The sequence below is a fragment of the Nyctereutes procyonoides genome, unplaced genomic scaffold, assembly GCF_905146905.1.
Source record: "Nyctereutes procyonoides isolate TBG_1078 unplaced genomic scaffold, NYPRO_anot_genome, whole genome shotgun sequence".
NCBI classification, from domain to species: Eukaryota; Metazoa; Chordata; class Mammalia; order Carnivora; family Canidae; genus Nyctereutes; species Nyctereutes procyonoides.
Genome location: NW_026575125.1, coordinates 86,595,914 through 86,621,950, shown reverse-complemented (window position 1 = coordinate 86,621,950; position 26,037 = coordinate 86,595,914). Strand labels below are relative to the sequence as shown.

At 71.2% G+C, this 26,037-nt stretch overlaps 1 long non-coding RNA gene across 3 annotated transcripts in view; it reads left to right on the top strand.

Annotated features, from left to right (window-relative positions):
* Nucleotides 1–26,037, top strand: part of LOC129518680 (uncharacterized) — an 81,166-nt gene that overhangs the window by 16,028 nt on the left and 39,101 nt on the right. The gene's annotated exons all lie outside the window — the stretch shown is intronic.

The following is a 26,037-nucleotide window of genomic DNA, read 5'->3' as shown; positions in this document are numbered from 1 at the left end:
CTGGGCCCTGGGTGAAGTCAGAAGGGGCCGTTGGCGATCGCCAGGCGCCTGGCCCTTTTGGCAGGCGCTCCACGCTGGTCCGTTGACGACCAGCTCTGGAGCGAGCGTTGGCATTGGGACGCAGAGGCAGGAGTCAGGCAGCCGTTCCTTGACTGTCGTTGCCCTGAGGGCTGTGGTGGGACGTTGGAGAAGGTGGCCCAGAAAGGGAAACGGGGCGAGCTCAGAGGCCTGGCCCGGCCCGGGACGGGACGTGGCGGGGGTGGCGGTGGTGGTGGTGGTGGTGGCGATGGTGGCGGGAGCCGGCGGGAGCGGGCGGGAGCGGCGGCAGCTTGGCCTGGACTTGGCTGAGGGAAATGGGGGCACTGGGACCAGGCCTCCGCCAGAGAAGGGAAAGCCGCGGGACGTGGCAGTGCCGCTTCCCGGTACCCGTGTCAGGCAACAGCCTCTTGGTGGGCCCAGGCCGGGTTTTGGGCGGGGGGCGCGGGGGCAGGCGGCGGCGGCGGTGGCGGCTGAGGAGGAGGAGGAGGAGGAGGAGGAGGAGGAGGAGGAGGAGGAGGAGGAGGAGGAGGAGGAGGAGGCCGCCCGCTGGTGCTGCTGCTGCTCCGGCTCCCATCGGGGCCCGTCCGTCCCGGACTCTCTGCTCCTCCTGGGGAGCTCCGCCACCACCTCCTCCCCCGCCCCTACCCCTCCGCCGCCGCCTCCCAAGACCGCGCCTCAGGCTCAAGGCCCCCCCCCCCCCCCCTTGACACCGGGTGGCCCGGCTCCACACCCGTTCCCCTTCCCGGGATCCGGACACGGGGACATCAGGGTCCCCGCCTCCGTCCGCACCAGCAGTGGCGGCAGTCCTCCAGGTTCCCGTGCGCGTCCTGGCGGGGCTGCAGGGGGCACGCGGCCACAGGCCCGGCACCCCCTGGCCCGGCCCGGGTGTCTGAGTCACCCCGCTCCAGTCCCGCCCAGACGTGGCTTGGGGCTTCCCGGGCCCGACCGGCCAGGCCCCCAGGCCCCCGGACTGGACTCCCTCCACGTCACTCCCGGGGCCCCTCCACGCGGGACAGAGAGCACGGCGCCGGGCTCCCGGATCCCCTCGAGAAGTTTCCGCTTGATGGCAGTATTGCACCGCGAATGCCAGCCGGCCCTTCCCCCAGGGCCTCTCCCTCCGCCCTCTGCCAGAAGAAAAAAAGGCCACGCCAGAGAACTCGGCAGCCAAGCCAGTGTCCGCTGTCCCTCGCCCCAACATGGCGGCGCTCGTGTCAAGGGCCGGGCCCCTCGGGGTGAGGGTGGAGGGGTGGCGGGTGGCGGGTGGCGGGTTCGGCCGCGGGCCAACGGGCCCGCGGGCGAGCAAGCAAGCACCCCCGCTTCTGAGGCTCCCGGGATCGGAGCCCCGTCCCCTGGGCTGGGGGGCCCAGCTCCGTTTGCCCCCGTGGGCCAGTCAATAGTCAGGCACGCATCTGCCAGTCCAGTGCCCCGAAGGAGGCTCCCGCTCTGGCTCTGGATCACGCGGACCGACCTCCGTGGAGGCCCCGGCTGTCCCGGTGGCCCACACACGGGTGGAAGAAGGTCCGGGATGGGTCGTGCCTTCCCGTCCACACGCGTCCACGAGCAGCCCCCGAGCGTCCGCGGGTGACTCCCCGCGCCGCCGCCGCGTGCCAAAGGCAGCGTGAGCGTGTTGCCCCTTCCCCTCACACACGTCAGCTTCCCGGAAGGCCCCTTAGTTTGTGGGGGACGGGGGTGGCACGAGGGGCTGTGCACGCTGTCCCCTTCCTTGGTCAAACCTGGCCCCGGGGCACCGAGGAGGCGGGCTGCATCTCCTGTCCCCGGTCTCCCTCCGATCCCCCCCCCCCCCCACGCCTGAGATCCAGGCGGTGTCCAGGCGCCCTTTGGGTCCCGGCGCCCTCAGCGGCACCCGCGGAGCTCGGGCACCTGCCCAGGGGCGAGGAACCGGGTCTCCCTGGCCCCGAGACCGAGACCGAGGAGCAGGGAGGACTTCGCTGGCCTAGTCTTGCTTGACAAGCGGGGTGGGCAAGGTGGGCGGCGTTGCGCTGACTCTGCGGGATGAGAGGTCCTGCAGGGCCGAGCGGTCCCCGGGCAGGGTACCCCCGCAGCCTCTGTCACCGGTCCCGCCCTGGGGTGCCGTGGGGCCCGTGCCCGGACTCTGATTGGCGAGCCGGGCGCGAAGCCCAGCCCGGCACCACCGAGCTAGGGGACGCCCGCGTGACCCTCCCTTGGCGCGGCCCCGTGCCCCGCCATCGACCGTCGGGGCGGTCGACTTGTGTGGGAGCCGGACCCTTCCTTGCCAGGGCGGCGCGCGCCCCCTTCGGGGTCCTCGGTGGAGGACCGCCTGCTTGTGGAGGGTGTTCGGACCTGGGCTTCGTGGTCAGAAGGGAAGCCCCAGGGAGGCCGGTAGGCCTCGGGGAACGGACACTCGGTGGGGGGGTGGGGGGGGTGGCTTGGAGGCCCGGGCAGTCGAGGGCGTCCGCGATGGCCCTTTGGAGCTGAGTCAGGCCCGGGCCTTCCTTGCAGGGGTCAGGAGAGGCTAAGTGAAGGCGGCGGGGGGGGGGGGGGGGGGGGGCGGCGCGAAGGCGACCCGAGACCGGCAGTGGAGGCAAGTCACCCTCACCCTCAGGCCGACCACCCGCCGCTTCTAGCTCCCTTCCCGTGGGCCCGGGAGGCGGACGGCCCGACAAGAGTTGCCTGGACCCGTGCTTCGGACTTTGCCCGTGCGGGCCTGTCTTGGGGGAAACGTGTCCCTTTGCGGGGCCTCTTGGCTCCAGGTTTAAAGATCACGCCCCCCGCCCCCCACCCCCCCACCCCCACTCCCACCCACCCCCCAGCGTCTTCTTGCTCAGTCTGGTCTGCCGCCGGCCCCAGCTCTCGGGTCGTGAATGGGATTTGTGTCCAGTGGGGCGTCGTTCAGCCAGGCTTCGTAGAACTGAAACGTGGGAAGCGCCACCAGAGGGACCCTCTGGAGGTGTTGGGGGGTGGGGGTGGAGTTGCATGCCACAGATGGGACCGGGACATCCCTCCCTGCCCTAGGAAGCATGAGGTCGTGGGCCTCTTGGGAGAAGCGGCCTCTCCCGTTTGCCAGAGGGCAGAAAGCACACCTGTTCCCCGAGGGTTGACGTTGGAGGAGCCTCGAGCCATTCGGGAGCGTGGAGAGGGTTCCCCGTGCGTGACGGGAGCACCGTTACACCCTTGGGGACGGAATCGGGGTCGAAACGGACACCTGTCATCCACCCATTCGGGTGCTTGCTGTGGGGTGTGTGGGCCACCTCCTGAGGTTTTGAGAAGGGTGACCTCCAAGTGTGGTCTCCCAGTGTTTGGGTTTTGGGGGGGTGGTGGTGCGGGGAGAGTGAGTGTATCTGCCTGGAATATGTGTGTTCACGTGAATGAGCGTGAGCGGCCGTGAGTGAGAGACCGTGTGACCGTGTGTGGGGGAGGGTGGGGGGGTGGCGGGGGCGTATGTGGTTCTTCTGGCTTCTACTGGGGCCCTGGCACAAGAGGCGGGTTGTCAGGGTGCGCCCGTGATAGGGCCCTGAGGTGTTCTCCGTAGGATCTGGGCCGATTGATGGGCAAGAAGGGGCAAAGAGCAGCAGCGTCCGGCGTGTGCTGGCCTGAGCCCGCTAGGCCGTGACGGGCACGGGTCCCCGGGAGCCCGGGCACACGCGTGGGTGTGTTCCCCCCTCGCTGGGCTTCCTCCCGTCCCTTGGGAGCTGTCCAGAGGGGGCGCCTGCACCGGGCACGGGGCCGCTTTGGCGTCTGTGCTGCGGCTCCGGGCTGCCCTCCACAGTGACCCGAGTGGGCCTGGATCCACGCCTCAATTCCCGTGGCGGCTGGGGGGGGGGGGGCATCATGGGCGAAGGGCCGAGTCCTCGGGACCCCTCCGTCCCCTGGCCGCGGGACGTGGACCTCACTGTCGACCCCACGGCCAGAGCCGACCTTTTCGTCCGGCCGCTGGAGGCCTGAGGGGTGAGGCTGGCCTCTCGGGGGAGTCCTGATCCCGGGATCGGGCGCCCGCTGAGCCGGGGCCAGGCCGGGCCGGGGGCAGGGCTCTGGCCCCACCACCAGACCGGTGTGTCTCCCGAGGGCGCCCGAGGGCCTGCGGGGGTCCTGAGGGCGCCTGGCGCCTCGCAGGGTCCCGGGGCCGCCGCCGAGGGAGGCCCACGGCGGGCCCAGCCGGGCCCCGCCCGACCGTTGCGATCCCCAAAGCCGGCCGAGGGGAGGCCGAGGGCACCGAGGCTCCGCTGGGCTCCGCTCCAGGGGGCCTCAGATGCCTCAGGAGCCTCAGGAGCCTCAGAAGCCTCAGAAGCCTCAGAAGCCTCAGAAGCCTCAGAAGCCGGCGCGCTCCCCTAAAGCGAAAGCGGCCCAGACACGGGAGCCGCCATGTTGGAGCCCGGGTGGCCAGCGCTTGGCCTTTTTTCTTCGGCAAAGGGCGGAGGGAGAGGCCCTGGGGGAAGGGCCGGTTGGCATTGCTGGTGCAACACTGCCATCAAGCGGAATGCGTTGGCGATCCCCTGAGCCGCCGCCCGGTGGCTTCCGGGGGACGACTGGGCCCTGGGTGAAGTCAGAAGGGGCCGTTGGCGATCGCCAGGCGCCTGGCCCTTTTGGCAGGCGCTCCACGCTGGTCCGTTGACGACCAGCTCTGGAGCGAGCGTTGGCATTGGGACGCAGAGGCAGGAGTCAGGCAGCCGTTCCTTGACTGTCGTTGCCCTGAGGGCTGTGGTGGGACGTTGGAGAAGGTGGCCCAGAAAGGGAAACGGGGCGAGCTCAGAGGCCTGGCCCGGCCCGGGACGGGACGTGGCGGGGGTGGCGGTGGTGGTGGTGGTGGTGGCGATGGTGGCGGGAGCCGGCGGGAGCGGGCGGGAGCGGCGGCAGCTTGGCCTGGACTTGGCTGAGGGAAATGGGGGCACTGGGACCAGGCCTCCGCCAGAGAAGGGAAAGCCGCGGGACGTGGCAGTGCCGCTTCCCGGTACCCGTGTCAGGCAACAGCCTCTTGGTGGGCCCAGGCCGGGTTTTGGGCGGGGGGCGCGGGGGCAGGCGGCGGCGGCGGTGGCGGCTGAGGAGGAGGAGGAGGAGGAGGAGGAGGAGGAGGAGGAGGAGGAGGAGGAGGAGGAGGAGGAGGCCGCCCGCTGGTGCTGCTGCTGCTCCGGCTCCCATCGGGGCCCGTCCGTCCCGGACTCTCTGCTCCTCCTGGGGAGCTCCGCCACCACCTCCTCCCCCGCCCCTACCCCTCCGCCGCCGCCTCCCAAGACCGCGCCTCAGGCTCAAGGCCCCCCCCCCCCCCCCTTGACACCGGGTGGCCCGGCTCCACACCCGTTCCCCTTCCCGGGATCCGGACACGGGGACATCAGGGTCCCCGCCTCCGTCCGCACCAGCAGTGGCGGCAGTCCTCCAGGTTCCCGTGCGCGTCCTGGCGGGGCTGCAGGGGGCACGCGGCCACAGGCCCGGCACCCCCTGGCCCGGCCCGGGTGTCTGAGTCACCCCGCTCCAGTCCCGCCCAGACGTGGCTTGGGGCTTCCCGGGCCCGACCGGCCAGGCCCCCAGGCCCCCGGACTGGACTCCCTCCACGTCACTCCCGGGGCCCCTCCACGCGGGACAGAGAGCACGGCGCCGGGCTCCCGGATCCCCTCGAGAAGTTTCCGCTTGATGGCAGTATTGCACCGCGAATGCCAGCCGGCCCTTCCCCCAGGGCCTCTCCCTCCGCCCTCTGCCAGAAGAAAAAAAGGCCACGCCAGAGAACTCGGCAGCCAAGCCAGTGTCCGCTGTCCCTCGCCCCAACATGGCGGCGCTCGTGTCAAGGGCCGGGCCCCTCGGGGTGAGGGTGGAGGGGTGGCGGGTGGCGGGTGGCGGGTTCGGCCGCGGGCCAACGGGCCCGCGGGCGAGCAAGCAAGCACCCCCGCTTCTGAGGCTCCCGGGATCGGAGCCCCGTCCCCTGGGCTGGGGGGCCCAGCTCCGTTTGCCCCCGTGGGCCAGTCAATAGTCAGGCACGCATCTGCCAGTCCAGTGCCCCGAAGGAGGCTCCCGCTCTGGCTCTGGATCACGCGGACCGACCTCCGTGGAGGCCCCGGCTGTCCCGGTGGCCCACACACGGGTGGAAGAAGGTCCGGGATGGGTCGTGCCTTCCCGTCCACACGCGTCCACGAGCAGCCCCCGAGCGTCCGCGGGTGACTCCCCGCGCCGCCGCCGCGTGCCAAAGGCAGCGTGAGCGTGTTGCCCCTTCCCCTCACACACGTCAGCTTCCCGGAAGGCCCCTTAGTTTGTGGGGGACGGGGGTGGCACGAGGGGCTGTGCACGCTGTCCCCTTCCTTGGTCAAACCTGGCCCCGGGGCACCGAGGAGGCGGGCTGCATCTCCTGTCCCCGGTCTCCCTCCGATCCCCCCCCCCCCCCCACGCCTGAGATCCAGGCGGTGTCCAGGCGCCCTTTGGGTCCCGGCGCCCTCAGCGGCACCCGCGGAGCTCGGGCACCTGCCCAGGGGCGAGGAACCGGGTCTCCCTGGCCCCGAGACCGAGACCGAGGAGCAGGGAGGACTTCGCTGGCCTAGTCTTGCTTGACAAGCGGGGTGGGCAAGGTGGGCGGCGTTGCGCTGACTCTGCGGGATGAGAGGTCCTGCAGGGCCGAGCGGTCCCCGGGCAGGGTACCCCCGCAGCCTCTGTCACCGGTCCCGCCCTGGGGTGCCGTGGGGCCCGTGCCCGGACTCTGATTGGCGAGCCGGGCGCGAAGCCCAGCCCGGCACCACCGAGCTAGGGGACGCCCGCGTGACCCTCCCTTGGCGCGGCCCCGTGCCCCGCCATCGACCGTCGGGGCGGTCGACTTGTGTGGGAGCCGGACCCTTCCTTGCCAGGGCGGCGCGCGCCCCCTTCGGGGTCCTCGGTGGAGGACCGCCTGCTTGTGGAGGGTGTTCGGACCTGGGCTTCGTGGTCAGAAGGGAAGCCCCAGGGAGGCCGGTAGGCCTCGGGGAACGGACACTCGGTGGGGGGGTGGGGGGGGTGGCTTGGAGGCCCGGGCAGTCGAGGGCGTCCGCGATGGCCCTTTGGAGCTGAGTCAGGCCCGGGCCTTCCTTGCAGGGGTCAGGAGAGGCTAAGTGAAGGCGGCGGGGGGGGGGGGGGGGGGGGGGGGCGGCGCGAAGGCGACCCGAGACCGGCAGTGGAGGCAAGTCACCCTCACCCTCAGGCCGACCACCCGCCGCTTCTAGCTCCCTTCCCGTGGGCCCGGGAGGCGGACGGCCCGACAAGAGTTGCCTGGACCCGTGCTTCGGACTTTGCCCGTGCGGGCCTGTCTTGGGGGAAACGTGTCCCTTTGCGGGGCCTCTTGGCTCCAGGTTTAAAGATCACGCCCCCCGCCCCCCACCCCCCCACCCCCACTCCCACCCACCCCCCAGCGTCTTCTTGCTCAGTCTGGTCTGCCGCCGGCCCCAGCTCTCGGGTCGTGAATGGGATTTGTGTCCAGTGGGGCGTCGTTCAGCCAGGCTTCGTAGAACTGAAACGTGGGAAGCGCCACCAGAGGGACCCTCTGGAGGTGTTGGGGGGTGGGGGTGGAGTTGCATGCCACAGATGGGACCGGGACATCCCTCCCTGCCCTAGGAAGCATGAGGTCGTGGGCCTCTTGGGAGAAGCGGCCTCTCCCGTTTGCCAGAGGGCAGAAAGCACACCTGTTCCCCGAGGGTTGACGTTGGAGGAGCCTCGAGCCATTCGGGAGCGTGGAGAGGGTTCCCCGTGCGTGACGGGAGCACCGTTACACCCTTGGGGACGGAATCGGGGTCGAAACGGACACCTGTCATCCACCCATTCGGGTGCTTGCTGTGGGGTGTGTGGGCCACCTCCTGAGGTTTTGAGAAGGGTGACCTCCAAGTGTGGTCTCCCAGTGTTTGGGTTTTGGGGGGGTGGTGGTGCGGGGAGAGTGAGTGTATCTGCCTGGAATATGTGTGTTCACGTGAATGAGCGTGAGCGGCCGTGAGTGAGAGACCGTGTGACCGTGTGTGGGGGAGGGTGGGGGGGTGGCGGGGGCGTATGTGGTTCTTCTGGCTTCTACTGGGGCCCTGGCACAAGAGGCGGGTTGTCAGGGTGCGCCCGTGATAGGGCCCTGAGGTGTTCTCCGTAGGATCTGGGCCGATTGATGGGCAAGAAGGGGCAAAGAGCAGCAGCGTCCGGCGTGTGCTGGCCTGAGCCCGCTAGGCCGTGACGGGCACGGGTCCCCGGGAGCCCGGGCACACGCGTGGGTGTGTTCCCCCCTCGCTGGGCTTCCTCCCGTCCCTTGGGAGCTGTCCAGAGGGGGCGCCTGCACCGGGCACGGGGCCGCTTTGGCGTCTGTGCTGCGGCTCCGGGCTGCCCTCCACAGTGACCCGAGTGGGCCTGGATCCACGCCTCAATTCCCGTGGCGGCTGGGGGGGGGGGGGGCATCATGGGCGAAGGGCCGAGTCCTCGGGACCCCTCCGTCCCCTGGCCGCGGGACGTGGACCTCACTGTCGACCCCACGGCCAGAGCCGACCTTTTCGTCCGGCCGCTGGAGGCCTGAGGGGTGAGGCTGGCCTCTCGGGGGAGTCCTGATCCCGGGATCGGGCGCCCGCTGAGCCGGGGCCAGGCCGGGCCGGGGGCAGGGCTCTGGCCCCACCACCAGACCGGTGTGTCTCCCGAGGGCGCCCGAGGGCCTGCGGGGGTCCTGAGGGCGCCTGGCGCCTCGCAGGGTCCCGGGGCCGCCGCCGAGGGAGGCCCACGGCGGGCCCAGCCGGGCCCCGCCCGACCGTTGCGATCCCCAAAGCCGGCCGAGGGGAGGCCGAGGGCACCGAGGCTCCGCTGGGCTCCGCTCCAGGGGGCCTCAGATGCCTCAGGAGCCTCAGGAGCCTCAGAAGCCTCAGAAGCCTCAGAAGCCTCAGAAGCCTCAGAAGCCGGCGCGCTCCCCTAAAGCGAAAGCGGCCCAGACACGGGAGCCGCCATGTTGGAGCCCGGGTGGCCAGCGCTTGGCCTTTTTTCTTCGGCAAAGGGCGGAGGGAGAGGCCCTGGGGGAAGGGCCGGTTGGCATTGCTGGTGCAACACTGCCATCAAGCGGAATGCGTTGGCGATCCCCTGAGCCGCCGCCCGGTGGCTTCCGGGGGACGACTGGGCCCTGGGTGAAGTCAGAAGGGGCCGTTGGCGATCGCCAGGCGCCTGGCCCTTTTGGCAGGCGCTCCACGCTGGTCCGTTGACGACCAGCTCTGGAGCGAGCGTTGGCATTGGGACGCAGAGGCAGGAGTCAGGCAGCCGTTCCTTGACTGTCGTTGCCCTGAGGGCTGTGGTGGGACGTTGGAGAAGGTGGCCCAGAAAGGGAAACGGGGCGAGCTCAGAGGCCTGGCCCGGCCCGGGACGGGACGTGGCGGGGGTGGCGGTGGTGGTGGTGGTGGTGGCGATGGTGGCGGGAGCCGGCGGGAGCGGGCGGGAGCGGCGGCAGCTTGGCCTGGACTTGGCTGAGGGAAATGGGGGCACTGGGACCAGGCCTCCGCCAGAGAAGGGAAAGCCGCGGGACGTGGCAGTGCCGCTTCCCGGTACCCGTGTCAGGCAACAGCCTCTTGGTGGGCCCAGGCCGGGTTTTGGGCGGGGGGCGCGGGGGCAGGCGGCGGCGGCGGTGGCGGCTGAGGAGGAGGAGGAGGAGGAGGAGGAGGAGGAGGAGGAGGAGGAGGAGGAGGAGGAGGAGGCGGCCGCCCGCTGGTGCTGCTGCTGCTCCGGCTCCCATCGGGGCCCGTCCGTCCCGGACTCTCTGCTCCTCCTGGGGAGCTCCGCCACCACCTCCTCCCCCGCCCCTACCCCTCCGCCGCCGCCTCCCAAGACCGCGCCTCAGGCTCAAGGCCCCCCCCCCCCCCCCTTGACACCGGGTGGCCCGGCTCCACACCCGTTCCCCTTCCCGGGATCCGGACACGGGGACATCAGGGTCCCCGCCTCCGTCCGCACCAGCAGTGGCGGCAGTCCTCCAGGTTCCCGTGCGCGTCCTGGCGGGGCTGCAGGGGGCACGCGGCCACAGGCCCGGCACCCCCTGGCCCGGCCCGGGTGTCTGAGTCACCCCGCTCCAGTCCCGCCCAGACGTGGCTTGGGGCTTCCCGGGCCCGACCGGCCAGGCCCCCAGGCCCCCGGACTGGACTCCCTCCACGTCACTCCCGGGGCCCCTCCACGCGGGACAGAGAGCACGGCGCCGGGCTCCCGGATCCCCTCGAGAAGTTTCCGCTTGATGGCAGTATTGCACCGCGAATGCCAGCCGGCCCTTCCCCCAGGGCCTCTCCCTCCGCCCTCTGCCAGAAGAAAAAAAGGCCACGCCAGAGAACTCGGCAGCCAAGCCAGTGTCCGCTGTCCCTCGCCCCAACATGGCGGCGCTCGTGTCAAGGGCCGGGCCCCTCGGGGTGAGGGTGGAGGGGTGGCGGGTGGCGGGTGGCGGGTTCGGCCGCGGGCCAACGGGCCCGCGGGCGAGCAAGCAAGCACCCCCGCTTCTGAGGCTCCCGGGATCGGAGCCCCGTCCCCTGGGCTGGGGGGCCCAGCTCCGTTTGCCCCCGTGGGCCAGTCAATAGTCAGGCACGCATCTGCCAGTCCAGTGCCCCGAAGGAGGCTCCCGCTCTGGCTCTGGATCACGCGGACCGACCTCCGTGGAGGCCCCGGCTGTCCCGGTGGCCCACACACGGGTGGAAGAAGGTCCGGGATGGGTCGTGCCTTCCCGTCCACACGCGTCCACGAGCAGCCCCCGAGCGTCCGCGGGTGACTCCCCGCGCCGCCGCCGCGTGCCAAAGGCAGCGTGAGCGTGTTGCCCCTTCCCCTCACACACGTCAGCTTCCCGGAAGGCCCCTTAGTTTGTGGGGGACGGGGGTGGCACGAGGGGCTGTGCACGCTGTCCCCTTCCTTGGTCAAACCTGGCCCCGGGGCACCGAGGAGGCGGGCTGCATCTCCTGTCCCCGGTCTCCCTCCGATCCCCCCCCCCCCCCCACGCCTGAGATCCAGGCGGTGTCCAGGCGCCCTTTGGGTCCCGGCGCCCTCAGCGGCACCCGCGGAGCTCGGGCACCTGCCCAGGGGCGAGGAACCGGGTCTCCCTGGCCCCGAGACCGAGACCGAGGAGCAGGGAGGACTTCGCTGGCCTAGTCTTGCTTGACAAGCGGGGTGGGCAAGGTGGGCGGCGTTGCGCTGACTCTGCGGGATGAGAGGTCCTGCAGGGCCGAGCGGTCCCCGGGCAGGGTACCCCCGCAGCCTCTGTCACCGGTCCCGCCCTGGGGTGCCGTGGGGCCCGTGCCCGGACTCTGATTGGCGAGCCGGGCGCGAAGCCCAGCCCGGCACCACCGAGCTAGGGGACGCCCGCGTGACCCTCCCTTGGCGCGGCCCCGTGCCCCGCCATCGACCGTCGGGGCGGTCGACTTGTGTGGGAGCCGGACCCTTCCTTGCCAGGGCGGCGCGCGCCCCCTTCGGGGTCCTCGGTGGAGGACCGCCTGCTTGTGGAGGGTGTTCGGACCTGGGCTTCGTGGTCAGAAGGGAAGCCCCAGGGAGGCCGGTAGGCCTCGGGGAACGGACACTCGGTGGGGGGGTGGGGGGGGTGGCTTGGAGGCCCGGGCAGTCGAGGGCGTCCGCGATGGCCCTTTGGAGCTGAGTCAGGCCCGGGCCTTCCTTGCAGGGGTCAGGAGAGGCTAAGTGAAGGCGGCGGGGGGGGGGGGGGGGGGGGGGGGGCGGCGCGAAGGCGACCCGAGACCGGCAGTGGAGGCAAGTCACCCTCACCCTCAGGCCGACCACCCGCCGCTTCTAGCTCCCTTCCCGTGGGCCCGGGAGGCGGACGGCCCGACAAGAGTTGCCTGGACCCGTGCTTCGGACTTTGCCCGTGCGGGCCTGTCTTGGGGGAAACGTGTCCCTTTGCGGGGCCTCTTGGCTCCAGGTTTAAAGATCACGCCCCCCGCCCCCCACCCCCCCACCCCCACTCCCACCCACCCCCCAGCGTCTTCTTGCTCAGTCTGGTCTGCCGCCGGCCCCAGCTCTCGGGTCGTGAATGGGATTTGTGTCCAGTGGGGCGTCGTTCAGCCAGGCTTCGTAGAACTGAAACGTGGGAAGCGCCACCAGAGGGACCCTCTGGAGGTGTTGGGGGGTGGGGGTGGAGTTGCATGCCACAGATGGGACCGGGACATCCCTCCCTGCCCTAGGAAGCATGAGGTCGTGGGCCTCTTGGGAGAAGCGGCCTCTCCCGTTTGCCAGAGGGCAGAAAGCACACCTGTTCCCCGAGGGTTGACGTTGGAGGAGCCTCGAGCCATTCGGGAGCGTGGAGAGGGTTCCCCGTGCGTGACGGGAGCACCGTTACACCCTTGGGGACGGAATCGGGGTCGAAACGGACACCTGTCATCCACCCATTCGGGTGCTTGCTGTGGGGTGTGTGGGCCACCTCCTGAGGTTTTGAGAAGGGTGACCTCCAAGTGTGGTCTCCCAGTGTTTGGGTTTTGGGGGGGTGGTGGTGCGGGGAGAGTGAGTGTATCTGCCTGGAATATGTGTGTTCACGTGAATGAGCGTGAGCGGCCGTGAGTGAGAGACCGTGTGACCGTGTGTGGGGGAGGGTGGGGGGGTGGCGGGGGCGTATGTGGTTCTTCTGGCTTCTACTGGGGCCCTGGCACAAGAGGCGGGTTGTCAGGGTGCGCCCGTGATAGGGCCCTGAGGTGTTCTCCGTAGGATCTGGGCCGATTGATGGGCAAGAAGGGGCAAAGAGCAGCAGCGTCCGGCGTGTGCTGGCCTGAGCCCGCTAGGCCGTGACGGGCACGGGTCCCCGGGAGCCCGGGCACACGCGTGGGTGTGTTCCCCCCTCGCTGGGCTTCCTCCCGTCCCTTGGGAGCTGTCCAGAGGGGGCGCCTGCACCGGGCACGGGGCCGCTTTGGCGTCTGTGCTGCGGCTCCGGGCTGCCCTCCACAGTGACCCGAGTGGGCCTGGATCCACGCCTCAATTCCCGTGGCGGCTGGGGGGGGGGGGGCATCATGGGCGAAGGGCCGAGTCCTCGGGACCCCTCCGTCCCCTGGCCGCGGGACGTGGACCTCACTGTCGACCCCACGGCCAGAGCCGACCTTTTCGTCCGGCCGCTGGAGGCCTGAGGGGTGAGGCTGGCCTCTCGGGGGAGTCCTGATCGCGGGATCGGGCGCCCGCTGAGCCGGGGCCAGGCCGGGCCGGGGGCAGGGCTCTGGCCCCACCACCAGACCGGTGTGTCTCCCGAGGGCGCCCGAGGGCCTGCGGGGGTCCTGAGGGCGCCTGGCGCCTCGCAGGGTCCCGGGGCCGCCGCCGAGGGAGGCCCACGGCGGGCCCAGCCGGGCCCCGCCCGACCGTTGCGATCCCCAAAGCCGGCCGAGGGGAGGCCGAGGGCACCGAGGCTCCGCTGGGCTCCGCTCCAGGGGGCCTCAGATGCCTCAGGAGCCTCAGGAGCCTCAGAAGCCTCAGAAGCCTCAGAAGCCTCAGAAGCCTCAGAAGCCGGCGCGCTCCCCTAAAGCGAAAGCGGCCCAGACACGGGAGCCGCCATGTTGGAGCCCGGGTGGCCAGCGCTTGGCCTTTTTTCTTCGGCAAAGGGCGGAGGGAGAGGCCCTGGGGGAAGGGCCGGTTGGCATTGCTGGTGCAACACTGCCATCAAGCGGAATGCGTTGGCGATCCCCTGAGCCGCCGCCCGGTGGCTTCCGGGGGACGACTGGGCCCTGGGTGAAGTCAGAAGGGGCCGTTGGCGATCGCCAGGCGCCTGGCCCTTTTGGCAGGCGCTCCACGCTGGTCCGTTGACGACCAGCTCTGGAGCGAGCGTTGGCATTGGGACGCAGAGGCAGGAGTCAGGCAGCCGTTCCTTGACTGTCGTTGCCCTGAGGGCTGTGGTGGGACGTTGGAGAAGGTGGCCCAGAAAGGGAAACGGGGCGAGCTCAGAGGCCTGGCCCGGCCCGGGACGGGACGTGGCGGGGGTGGCGGTGGTGGTGGTGGTGGTGGCGATGGTGGCGGGAGCCGGCGGGAGCGGGCGGGAGCGGCGGCAGCTTGGCCTGGACTTGGCTGAGGGAAATGGGGGCACTGGGACCAGGCCTCCGCCAGAGAAGGGAAAGCCGCGGGACGTGGCAGTGCCGCTTCCCGGTACCCGTGTCAGGCAACAGCCTCTTGGTGGGCCCAGGCCGGGTTTTGGGCGGGGGGCGCGGGGGCAGGCGGCGGCGGCGGTGGCGGCTGAGGAGGAGGAGGAGGAGGAGGAGGAGGAGGAGGAGGAGGAGGAGGAGGAGGAGGAGGAGGAGGCGGCCGCCCGCTGGTGCTGCTGCTGCTCCGGCTCCCATCGGGGCCCGTCCGTCCCGGACTCTCTGCTCCTCCTGGGGAGCTCCGCCACCACCTCCTCCCCCGCCCCTACCCCTCCGCCGCCGCCTCCCAAGACCGCGCCTCAGGCTCAAGGCCCCCCCCCCCCCCCCTTGACACCGGGTGGCCCGGCTCCACACCCGTTCCCCTTCCCGGGATCCGGACACGGGGACATCAGGGTCCCCGCCTCCGTCCGCACCAGCAGTGGCGGCAGTCCTCCAGGTTCCCGTGCGCGTCCTGGCGGGGCTGCAGGGGGCACGCGGCCACAGGCCCGGCACCCCCTGGCCCGGCCCGGGTGTCTGAGTCACCCCGCTCCAGTCCCGCCCAGACGTGGCTTGGGGCTTCCCGGGCCCGACCGGCCAGGCCCCCAGGCCCCCGGACTGGACTCCCTCCACGTCACTCCCGGGGCCCCTCCACGCGGGACAGAGAGCACGGCGCCGGGCTCCCGGATCCCCTCGAGAAGTTTCCGCTTGATGGCAGTATTGCACCGCGAATGCCAGCCGGCCCTTCCCCCAGGGCCTCTCCCTCCGCCCTCTGCCAGAAGAAAAAAAGGCCACGCCAGAGAACTCGGCAGCCAAGCCAGTGTCCGCTGTCCCTCGCCCCAACATGGCGGCGCTCGTGTCAAGGGCCGGGCCCCTCGGGGTGAGGGTGGAGGGGTGGCGGGTGGCGGGTGGCGGGTTCGGCCGCGGGCCAACGGGCCCGCGGGCGAGCAAGCAAGCACCCCCGCTTCTGAGGCTCCCGGGATCGGAGCCCCGTCCCCTGGGCTGGGGGGCCCAGCTCCGTTTGCCCCCGTGGGCCAGTCAATAGTCAGGCACGCATCTGCCAGTCCAGTGCCCCGAAGGAGGCTCCCGCTCTGGCTCTGGATCACGCGGACCGACCTCCGTGGAGGCCCCGGCTGTCCCGGTGGCCCACACACGGGTGGAAGAAGGTCCGGGATGGGTCGTGCCTTCCCGTCCACACGCGTCCACGAGCAGCCCCCGAGCGTCCGCGGGTGACTCCCCGCGCCGCCGCCGCGTGCCAAAGGCAGCGTGAGCGTGTTGCCCCTTCCCCTCACACACGTCAGCTTCCCGGAAGGCCCCTTAGTTTGTGGGGGACGGGGGTGGCACGAGGGGCTGTGCACGCTGTCCCCTTCCTTGGTCAAACCTGGCCCCGGGGCACCGAGGAGGCGGGCTGCATCTCCTGTCCCCGGTCTCCCTCCGATCCCCCCCCCCCCCCCACGCCTGAGATCCAGGCGGTGTCCAGGCGCCCTTTGGGTCCCGGCGCCCTCAGCGGCACCCGCGGAGCTCGGGCACCTGCCCAGGGGCGAGGAACCGGGTCTCCCTGGCCCCGAGACCGAGACCGAGGAGCAGGGAGGACTTCGCTGGCCTAGTCTTGCTTGACAAGCGGGGTGGGCAAGGTGGGCGGCGTTGCGCTGACTCTGCGGGATGAGAGGTCCTGCAGGGCCGAGCGGTCCCCGGGCAGGGTACCCCCGCAGCCTCTGTCACCGGTCCCGCCCTGGGGTGCCGTGGGGCCCGTGCCCGGACTCTGATTGGCGAGCCGGGCGCGAAGCCCAGCCCGGCACCACCGAGCTAGGGGACGCCCGCGTGACCCTCCCTTGGCGCGGCCCCGTGCCCCGCCATCGACCGTCGGGGCGGTCGACTTGTGTGGGAGCCGGACCCTTCCTTGCCAGGGCGGCGCGCGCCCCCTTCGGGGTCCTCGGTGGAGGACCGCCTGCTTGTGGAGGGTGTTCGGACCTGGGCTTCGTGGTCAGAAGGGAAGCCCCAGGGAGGCCGGTAGGCCTCGGGGAACGGACACTCGGTGGGGGGGTGGGGGGGGTGGCTTGGAGGCCCGGGCAGTCGAGGGCGTCCGCGATGGCCCTTTGGAGCTGAGTCAGGCCCGGGCCTTCCTTGCAGGGGTCAGGAGAGGCTAAGTGAAGGCGGCGGGGGGGGGGGGGGGGGGGGGGGGGCGGCGCGAAGGCGACCCGAGACCGGCAGTGGAGGCAAGTCACCCTCACCCTCAGGCCGACCACCCGCCGCTTCTAGCTCCCTTCCCGTGGGCCCGGGAGGCGGACGGCCCGACAAGAGTTGCCTGGACCCGTGCTTCGGACTTTGCCCGTGCGGGCCTGTCTTGGGGGAAACGTGTCCCTTTGCGGGGCCTCTTGGCTCCAGGTTTAAAGATCACGCCCCCCGCCCCCCACCCCCCCACCCCCACTCCCACCCACCCCCCAGCGTCTTCTTGCTCAGTCTGGTCTGCCGCCGGCCCCAGCTCTCGGGTCGTGAATGGGATTTGTGTCCAGTGGGGCGTCGTTCAGCCAGGCTTCGTAGAACTGAAACGTGGGAAGCGCCACCAGAGGGACCCTCTGGAGGTGTTGGGGGGTGGGGGTGGAGTTGCATGCCACAGATGGGACCGGGACATCCCTCCCTGCCCTAGGAAGCATGAGGTCGTGGGCCTCTTGGGAGAAGCGGCCTCTCCCGTTTGCCAGAGGGCAGAAAGCACACCTGTTCCCCGAGGGTTGACGTTGGAGGAGCCTCGAGCCATTCGGGAGCGTGGAGAGGGTTCCCCGTGCGTGACGGGAGCACCGTTACACCCTTGGGGACGGAATCGGGGTCGAAACGGACACCTGTCATCCACCCATTCGGGTGCTTGCTGTGGGGTGTGTGGGCCACCTCCTGAGGTTTTGAGAAGGGTGACCTCCAAGTGTGGTCTCCCAGTGTTTGGGTTTTGGGGGGGTGGTGGTGCGGGGAGAGTGAGTGTATCTGCCTGGAATATGTGTGTTCACGTGAATGAGCGTGAGCGGCCGTGAGTGAGAGACCGTGTGACCGTGTGTGGGGGAGGGTGGGGGGGTGGCGGGGGCGTATGTGGTTCTTCTGGCTTCTACTGGGGCCCTGGCACAAGAGGCGGGTTGTCAGGGTGCGCCCGTGATAGGGCCCTGAGGTGTTCTCCGTAGGATCTGGGCCGATTGATGGGCAAGAAGGGGCAAAGAGCAGCAGCGTCCGGCGTGTGCTGGCCTGAGCCCGCTAGGCCGTGACGGGCACGGGTCCCCGGGAGCCCGGGCACACGCGTGGGTGTGTTCCCCCCTCGCTGGGCTTCCTCCCGTCCCTTGGGAGCTGTCCAGAGGGGGCGCCTGCACCGGGCACGGGGCCGCTTTGGCGTCTGTGCTGCGGCTCCGGGCTGCCCTCCACAGTGACCCGAGTGGGCCTGGATCCACGCCTCAATTCCCGTGGCGGCTGGGGGGGGGGGGGCATCATGGGCGAAGGGCCGAGTCCTCGGGACCCCTCCGTCCCCTGGCCGCGGGACGTGGACCTCACTGTCGACCCCACGGCCAGAGCCGACCTTTTCGTCCGGCCGCTGGAGGCCTGAGGGGTGAGGCTGGCCTCTCGGGGGAGTCCTGATCGCGGGATCGGGCGCCCGCTGAGCCGGGGCCAGGCCGGGCCGGGGGCAGGGCTCTGGCCCCACCACCAGACCGGTGTGTCTCCCGAGGGCGCCCGAGGGCCTGCGGGGGTCCTGAGGGCGCCTGGCGCCTCGCAGGGTCCCGGGGCCGCCGCCGAGGGAGGCCCACGGCGGGCCCAGCCGGGCCCCGCCCGACCGTTGCGATCCCCAAAGCCGGCCGAGGGGAGGCCGAGGGCACCGAGGCTCCGCTGGGCTCCGCTCCAGGGGGCCTCAGATGCCTCAGGAGCCTCAGGAGCCTCAGAAGCCTCAGAAGCCTCAGAAGCCTCAGAAGCCTCAGAAGCCGGCGCGCTCCCCTAAAGCGAAAGCGGCCCAGACACGGGAGCCGCCATGTTGGAGCCCGGGTGGCCAGCGCTTGGCCTTTTTTCTTCGGCAAAGGGCGGAGGGAGAGGCCCTGGGGGAAGGGCCGGTTGGCATTGCTGGTGCAACACTGCCATCAAGCGGAATGCGTTGGCGATCCCCTGAGCCGCCGCCCGGTGGCTTCCGGGGGACGACTGGGCCCTGGGTGAAGTCAGAAGGGGCCGTTGGCGATCGCCAGGCGCCTGGCCCTTTTGGCAGGCGCTCCACGCTGGTCCGTTGACGACCAGCTCTGGAGCGAGCGTTGGCATTGGGACGCAGAGGCAGGAGTCAGGCAGCCGTTCCTTGACTGTCGTTGCCCTGAGGGCTGTGGTGGGACGTTGGAGAAGGTGGCCCAGAAAGGGAAACGGGGCGAGCTCAGAGGCCTGGCCCGGCCCGGGACGGGACGTGGCGGGGGTGGCGGTGGTGGTGGTGGTGGTGGCGATGGTGGCGGGAGCCGGCGGGAGCGGGCGGGAGCGGCGGCAGCTTGGCCTGGACTTGGCTGAGGGAAATGGGGGCACTGGGACCAGGCCTCCGCCAGAGAAGGGAAAGCCGCGGGACGTGGCAGTGCCGCTTCCCGGTACCCGTGTCAGGCAACAGCCTCTTGGTGGGCCCAGGCCGGGTTTTGGGCGGGGGGCGCGGGGGCAGGCGGCGGCGGCGGTGGCGGCTGAGGAGGAGGAGGAGGAGGAGGAGGAGGAGGAGGAGGAGGAGGAGGAGGAGGAGGAGGAGGAGGCGGCCGCCCGCTGGTGCTGCTGCTGCTCCGGCTCCCATCGGGGCCCGTCCGTCCCGGACTCTCTGCTCCTCCTGGGGAGCTCCGCCACCACCTCCTCCCCCGCCCCTACCCCTCCGCCGCCGCCTCCCAAGACCGCGCCTCAGGCTCAAGGCCCCCCCCCCCCCCCCTTGACACCGGGTGGCCCGGCTCCACACCCGTTCCCCTTCCCGGGATCCGGACACGGGGACATCAGGGTCCCCGCCTCCGTCCGCACCAGCAGTGGCGGCAGTCCTCCAGGTTCCCGTGCGCGTCCTGGCGGGGCTGCAGGGGGCACGCGGCCACAGGCCCGGCACCCCCTGGCCCGGCCCGGGTGTCTGAGTCACCCCGCTCCAGTCCCGCCCAGACGTGGCTTGGGGCTTCCCGGGCCCGACCGGCCAGGCCCCCAGGCCCCCGGACTGGACTCCCTCCACGTCACTCCCGGGGCCCCTCCACGCGGGACAGAGAGCACGGCGCCGGGCTCCCGGATCCCCTCGAGAAGTTTCCGCTTGATGGCAGTATTGCACCGCGAATGCCAGCCGGCCCTTCCCCCAGGGCCTCTCCCTCCGCCCTCTGCCAGAAGAAAAAAAGGCCACGCCAGAGAACTCGGCAGCCAAGCCAGTGTCCGCTGTCCCTCGCCCCAACATGGCGGCGCTCGTGTCAAGGGCCGGGCCCCTCGGGGTGAGGGTGGAGGGGTGGCGGGTGGCGGGTGGCGGGTTCGGCCGCGGGCCAACGGGCCCGCGGGCGAGCAAGCAAGCACCCCCGCTTCTGAGGCTCCCGGGATCGGAGCCCCGTCCCCTGGGCTGGGGGGCCCAGCTCCGTTTGCCCCCGTGGGCCAGTCAATAGTCAGGCACGCATCTGCCAGTCCAGTGCCCCGAAGGAGGCTCCCGCTCTGGCTCTGGATCACGCGGACCGACCTCCGTGGAGGCCCCGGCTGTCCCGGTGGCCCACACACGGGTGGAAGAAGGTCCGGGATGGGTCGTGCCTTCCCGTCCACACGCGTCCACGAGCAGCCCCCGAGCGTCCGCGGGTGACTCCCCGCGCCGCCGCCGCGTGCCAAAGGCAGCGTGAGCGTGTTGCCCCTTCCCCTCACACACGTCAGCTTCCCGGAAGGCCCCTTAGTTTGTGGGGGACGGGGGTGGCACGAGGGGCTGTGCACGCTGTCCCCTTCCTTGGTCAAACCTGGCCCCGGGGCACCGAGGAGGCGGGCTGCATCTCCTGTCCCCGGTCTCCCTCCGATCCCCCCCCCCCCCCCACGCCTGAGATCCAGGCGGTGTCCAGGCGCCCTTTGGGTCCCGGCGCCCTCAGCGGCACCCGCGGAGCTCGGGCACCTGCCCAGGGGCGAGGAACCGGGTCTCCCTGGCCCCGAGACCGAGACCGAGGAGCAGGGAGGACTTCGCTGGCCTAGTCTTGCTTGACAAGCGGGGTGGGCAAGGTGGGCGGCGTTGCGCTGACTCTGCGGGATGAGAGGTCCTGCAGGGCCGAGCGGTCCCCGGGCAGGGTACCCCCGCAGCCTCTGTCACCGGTCCCGCCCTGGGGTGCCGTGGGGCCCGTGCCCGGACTCTGATTGGCGAGCCGGGCGCGAAGCCCAGCCCGGCACCACCGAGCTAGGGGACGCCCGCGTGACCCTCCCTTGGCGCGGCCCCGTGCCCCGCCATCGACCGTCGGGGCGGTCGACTTGTGTGGGAGCCGGACCCTTCCTTGCCAGGGCGGCGCGCGCCCCCTTCGGGGTCCTCGGTGGAGGACCGCCTGCTTGTGGAGGGTGTTCGGACCTGGGCTTCGTGGTCAGAAGGGAAGCCCCAGGGAGGCCGGTAGGCCTCGGGGAACGGACACTCGGTGGGGGGGTGGGGGGGGTGGCTTGGAGGCCCGGGCAGTCGAGGGCGTCCGCGATGGCCCTTTGGAGCTGAGTCAGGCCCGGGCCTTCCTTGCAGGGGTCAGGAGAGGCTAAGTGAAGGCGGCGGGGGGGGGGGGGGGGGGGGGGGGCGGCGCGAAGGCGACCCGAGACCGGCAGTGGAGGCAAGTCACCCTCACCCTCAGGCCGACCACCCGCCGCTTCTAGCTCCCTTCCCGTGGGCCCGGGAGGCGGACGGCCCGACAAGAGTTGCCTGGACCCGTGCTTCGGACTTTGCCCGTGCGGGCCTGTCTTGGGGGAAACGTGTCCCTTTGCGGGGCCTCTTGGCTCCAGGTTTAAAGATCACGCCCCCCGCCCCCCACCCCCCCACCCCCACTCCCACCCACCCCCCAGCGTCTTCTTGCTCAGTCTGGTCTGCCGCCGGCCCCAGCTCTCGGGTCGTGAATGGGATTTGTGTCCAGTGGGGCGTCGTTCAGCCAGGCTTCGTAGAACTGAAACGTGGGAAGCGCCACCAGAGGGACCCTCTGGAGGTGTTGGGGGGTGGGGGTGGAGTTGCATGCCACAGATGGGACCGGGACATCCCTCCCTGCCCTAGGAAGCATGAGGTCGTGGGCCTCTTGGGAGAAGCGGCCTCTCCCGTTTGCCAGAGGGCAGAAAGCACACCTGTTCCCCGAGGGTTGACGTTGGAGGAGCCTCGAGCCATTCGGGAGCGTGGAGAGGGTTCCCCGTGCGTGACGGGAGCACCGTTACACCCTTGGGGACGGAATCGGGGTCGAAACGGACACCTGTCATCCACCCATTCGGGTGCTTGCTGTGGGGTGTGTGGGCCACCTCCTGAGGTTTTGAGAAGGGTGACCTCCAAGTGTGGTCTCCCAGTGTTTGGGTTTTGGGGGGGTGGTGGTGCGGGGAGAGTGAGTGTATCTGCCTGGAATATGTGTGTTCACGTGAATGAGCGTGAGCGGCCGTGAGTGAGAGACCGTGTGACCGTGTGTGGGGGAGGGTGGGGGGGTGGCGGGGGCGTATGTGGTTCTTCTGGCTTCTACTGGGGCCCTGGCACAAGAGGCGGGTTGTCAGGGTGCGCCCGTGATAGGGCCCTGAGGTGTTCTCCGTAGGATCTGGGCCGATTGATGGGCAAGAAGGGGCAAAGAGCAGCAGCGTCCGGCGTGTGCTGGCCTGAGCCCGCTAGGCCGTGACGGGCACGGGTCCCCGGGAGCCCGGGCACACGCGTGGGTGTGTTCCCCCCTCGCTGGGCTTCCTCCCGTCCCTTGGGAGCTGTCCAGAGGGGGCGCCTGCACCGGGCACGGGGCCGCTTTGGCGTCTGTGCTGCGGCTCCGGGCTGCCCTCCACAGTGACCCGAGTGGGCCTGGATCCACGCCTCAATTCCCGTGGCGGCTGGGGGGGGGGGGGCATCATGGGCGAAGGGCCGAGTCCTCGGGACCCCTCCGTCCCCTGGCCGCGGGACGTGGACCTCACTGTCGACCCCACGGCCAGAGCCGACCTTTTCGTCCGGCCGCTGGAGGCCTGAGGGGTGAGGCTGGCCTCTCGGGGGAGTCCTGATCGCGGGATCGGGCGCCCGCTGAGCCGGGGCCAGGCCGGGCCGGGGGCAGGGCTCTGGCCCCACCACCAGACCGGTGTGTCTCCCGAGGGCGCCCGAGGGCCTGCGGGGGTCCTGAGGGCGCCTGGCGCCTCGCAGGGTCCCGGGGCCGCCGCCGAGGGAGGCCCACGGCGGGCCCAGCCGGGCCCCGCCCGACCGTTGCGATCCCCAAAGCCGGCCGAGGGGAGGCCGAGGGCACCGAGGCTCCGCTGGGCTCCGCTCCAGGGGGCCTCAGATGCCTCAGGAGCCTCAGGAGCCTCAGAAGCCTCAGAAGCCTCAGAAGCCTCAGAAGCCTCAGAAGCCGGCGCGCTCCCCTAAAGCGAAAGCGGCCCAGACACGGGAGCCGCCATGTTGGAGCCCGGGTGGCCAGCGCTTGGCCTTTTTTCTTCGGCAAAGGGCGGAGGGAGAGGCCCTGGGGGAAGGGCCGGTTGGCATTGCTGGTGCAACACTGCCATCAAGCGGAATGCGTTGGCGATCCCCTGAGCCGCCGCCCGGTGGCTTCCGGGGGACGACTGGGCCCTGGGTGAAGTCAGAAGGGGCCGTTGGCGATCGCCAGGCGCCTGGCCCTTTTGGCAGGCGCTCCACGCTGGTCCGTTGACGACCAGCTCTGGAGCGAGCGTTGGCATTGGGACGCAGAGGCAGGAGTCAGGCAGCCGTTCCTTGACTGTCGTTGCCCTGAGGGCTGTGGTGGGACGTTGGAGAAGGTGGCCCAGAAAGGGAAACGGGGCGAGCTCAGAGGCCTGGCCCGGCCCGGGACGGGACGTGGCGGGGGTGGCGGTGGTGGTGGTGGTGGTGGCGATGGTGGCGGGAGCCGGCGGGAGCGGGCGGGAGCGGCGGCAGCTTGGCCTGGACTTGGCTGAGGGAAATGGGGGCACTGGGACCAGGCCTCCGCCAGAGAAGGGAAAGCCGCGGGACGTGGCAGTGCCGCTTCCCGGTACCCGTGTCAGGCAACAGCCTCTTGGTGGGCCCAGGCCGGGTTTTGGGCGGGGGGCGCGGGGGCAGGCGGCGGCGGCGGTGGCGGCTGAGGAGGAGGAGGAGGAGGAGGAGGAGGAGGAGGAGGAGGAGGAGGAGGAGGAGGAGGAGGCGGCCGCCCGCTGGTGCTGCTGCTGCTCCGGCTCCCATCGGGGCCCGTCCGTCCCGGACTCTCTGCTCCTCCTGGGGAGCTCCGCCACCACCTCCTCCCCCGCCCCTACCCCTCCGCCGCCGCCTCCCAAGACCGCGCCTCAGGCTCAAGGCCCCCCCCCCCCCCCTTGACACCGGGTGGCCCGGCTCCACACCCGTTCCCCTTCCCGGGATCCGGACACGGGGACATCAGGGTCCCCGCCTCCGTCCGCACCAGCAGTGGCGGCAGTCCTCCAGGTTCCCGTGCGCGTCCTGGCGGGGCTGCAGGGGGCACGCGGCCACAGGCCCGGCACCCCCTGGCCCGGCCCGGGTGTCTGAGTCACCCCGCTCCAGTCCCGCCCAGACGTGGCTTGGGGCTTCCCGGGCCCGACCGGCCAGGCCCCCAGGCCCCCGGACTGGACTCCCTCCACGTCACTCCCGGGGCCCCTCCACGCGGGACAGAGAGCACGGCGCCGGGCTCCCGGATCCCCTCGAGAAGTTTCCGCTTGATGGCAGTATTGCACCGCGAATGCCAGCCGGCCCTTCCCCCAGGGCCTCTCCCTCCGCCCTCTGCCAGAAGAAAAAAAGGCCACGCCAGAGAACTCGGCAGCCAAGCCAGTGTCCGCTGTCCCTCGCCCCAACATGGCGGCGCTCGTGTCAAGGGCCGGGCCCCTCGGGGTGAGGGTGGAGGGGTGGCGGGTGGCGGGTGGCGGGTTCGGCCGCGGGCCAACGGGCCCGCGGGCGAGCAAGCAAGCACCCCCGCTTCTGAGGCTCCCGGGATCGGAGCCCCGTCCCCTGGGCTGGGGGGCCCAGCTCCGTTTGCCCCCGTGGGCCAGTCAATAGTCAGGCACGCATCTGCCAGTCCAGTGCCCCGAAGGAGGCTCCCGCTCTGGCTCTGGATCACGCGGACCGACCTCCGTGGAGGCCCCGGCTGTCCCGGTGGCCCACACACGGGTGGAAGAAGGTCCGGGATGGGTCGTGCCTTCCCGTCCACACGCGTCCACGAGCAGCCCCCGAGCGTCCGCGGGTGACTCCCCGCGCCGCCGCCGCGTGCCAAAGGCAGCGTGAGCGTGTTGCCCCTTCCCCTCACACACGTCAGCTTCCCGGAAGGCCCCTTAGTTTGTGGGGGACGGGGGTGGCACGAGGGGCTGTGCACGCTGTCCCCTTCCTTGGTCAAACCTGGCCCCGGGGCACCGAGGAGGCGGGCTGCATCTCCTGTCCCCGGTCTCCCTCCGATCCCCCCCCCCCCCCCACGCCTGAGATCCAGGCGGTGTCCAGGCGCCCTTTGGGTCCCGGCGCCCTCAGCGGCACCCGCGGAGCTCGGGCACCTGCCCAGGGGCGAGGAACCGGGTCTCCCTGGCCCCGAGACCGAGACCGAGGAGCAGGGAGGACTTCGCTGGCCTAGTCTTGCTTGACAAGCGGGGTGGGCAAGGTGGGCGGCGTTGCGCTGACTCTGCGGGATGAGAGGTCCTGCAGGGCCGAGCGGTCCCCGGGCAGGGTACCCCCGCAGCCTCTGTCACCGGTCCCGCCCTGGGGTGCCGTGGGGCCCGTGCCCGGACTCTGATTGGCGAGCCGGGCGCGAAGCCCAGCCCGGCACCACCGAGCTAGGGGACGCCCGCGTGACCCTCCCTTGGCGCGGCCCCGTGCCCCGCCATCGACCGTCGGGGCGGTCGACTTGTGTGGGAGCCGGACCCTTCCTTGCCAGGGCGGCGCGCGCCCCCTTCGGGGTCCTCGGTGGAGGACCGCCTGCTTGTGGAGGGTGTTCGGACCTGGGCTTCGTGGTCAGAAGGGAAGCCCCAGGGAGGCCGGTAGGCCTCGGGGAACGGACACTCGGTGGGGGGGTGGGGGGGGTGGCTTGGAGGCCCGGGCAGTCGAGGGCGTCCGCGATGGCCCTTTGGAGCTGAGTCAGGCCCGGGCCTTCCTTGCAGGGGTCAGGAGAGGCTAAGTGAAGGCGGCGGGGGGGGGGGGGGGGGGGGGGGGGCGGCGCGAAGGCGACCCGAGACCGGCAGTGGAGGCAAGTCACCCTCACCCTCAGGCCGACCACCCGCCGCTTCTAGCTCCCTTCCCGTGGGCCCGGGAGGCGGACGGCCCGACAAGAGTTGCCTGGACCCGTGCTTCGGACTTTGCCCGTGCGGGCCTGTCTTGGGGGAAACGTGTCCCTTTGCGGGGCCTCTTGGCTCCAGGTTTAAAGATCACGCCCCCCGCCCCCCACCCCCCCACCCCCACTCCCACCCACCCCCCAGCGTCTTCTTGCTCAGTCTGGTCTGCCGCCGGCCCCAGCTCTCGGGTCGTGAATGGGATTTGTGTCCAGTGGGGCGTCGTTCAGCCAGGCTTCGTAGAACTGAAACGTGGGAAGCGCCACCAGAGGGACCCTCTGGAGGTGTTGGGGGGTGGGGGTGGAGTTGCATGCCACAGATGGGACCGGGACATCCCTCCCTGCCCTAGGAAGCATGAGGTCGTGGGCCTCTTGGGAGAAGCGGCCTCTCCCGTTTGCCAGAGGGCAGAAAGCACACCTGTTCCCCGAGGGTTGACGTTGGAGGAGCCTCGAGCCATTCGGGAGCGTGGAGAGGGTTCCCCGTGCGTGACGGGAGCACCGTTACACCCTTGGGGACGGAATCGGGGTCGAAACGGACACCTGTCATCCACCCATTCGGGTGCTTGCTGTGGGGTGTGTGGGCCACCTCCTGAGGTTTTGAGAAGGGTGACCTCCAAGTG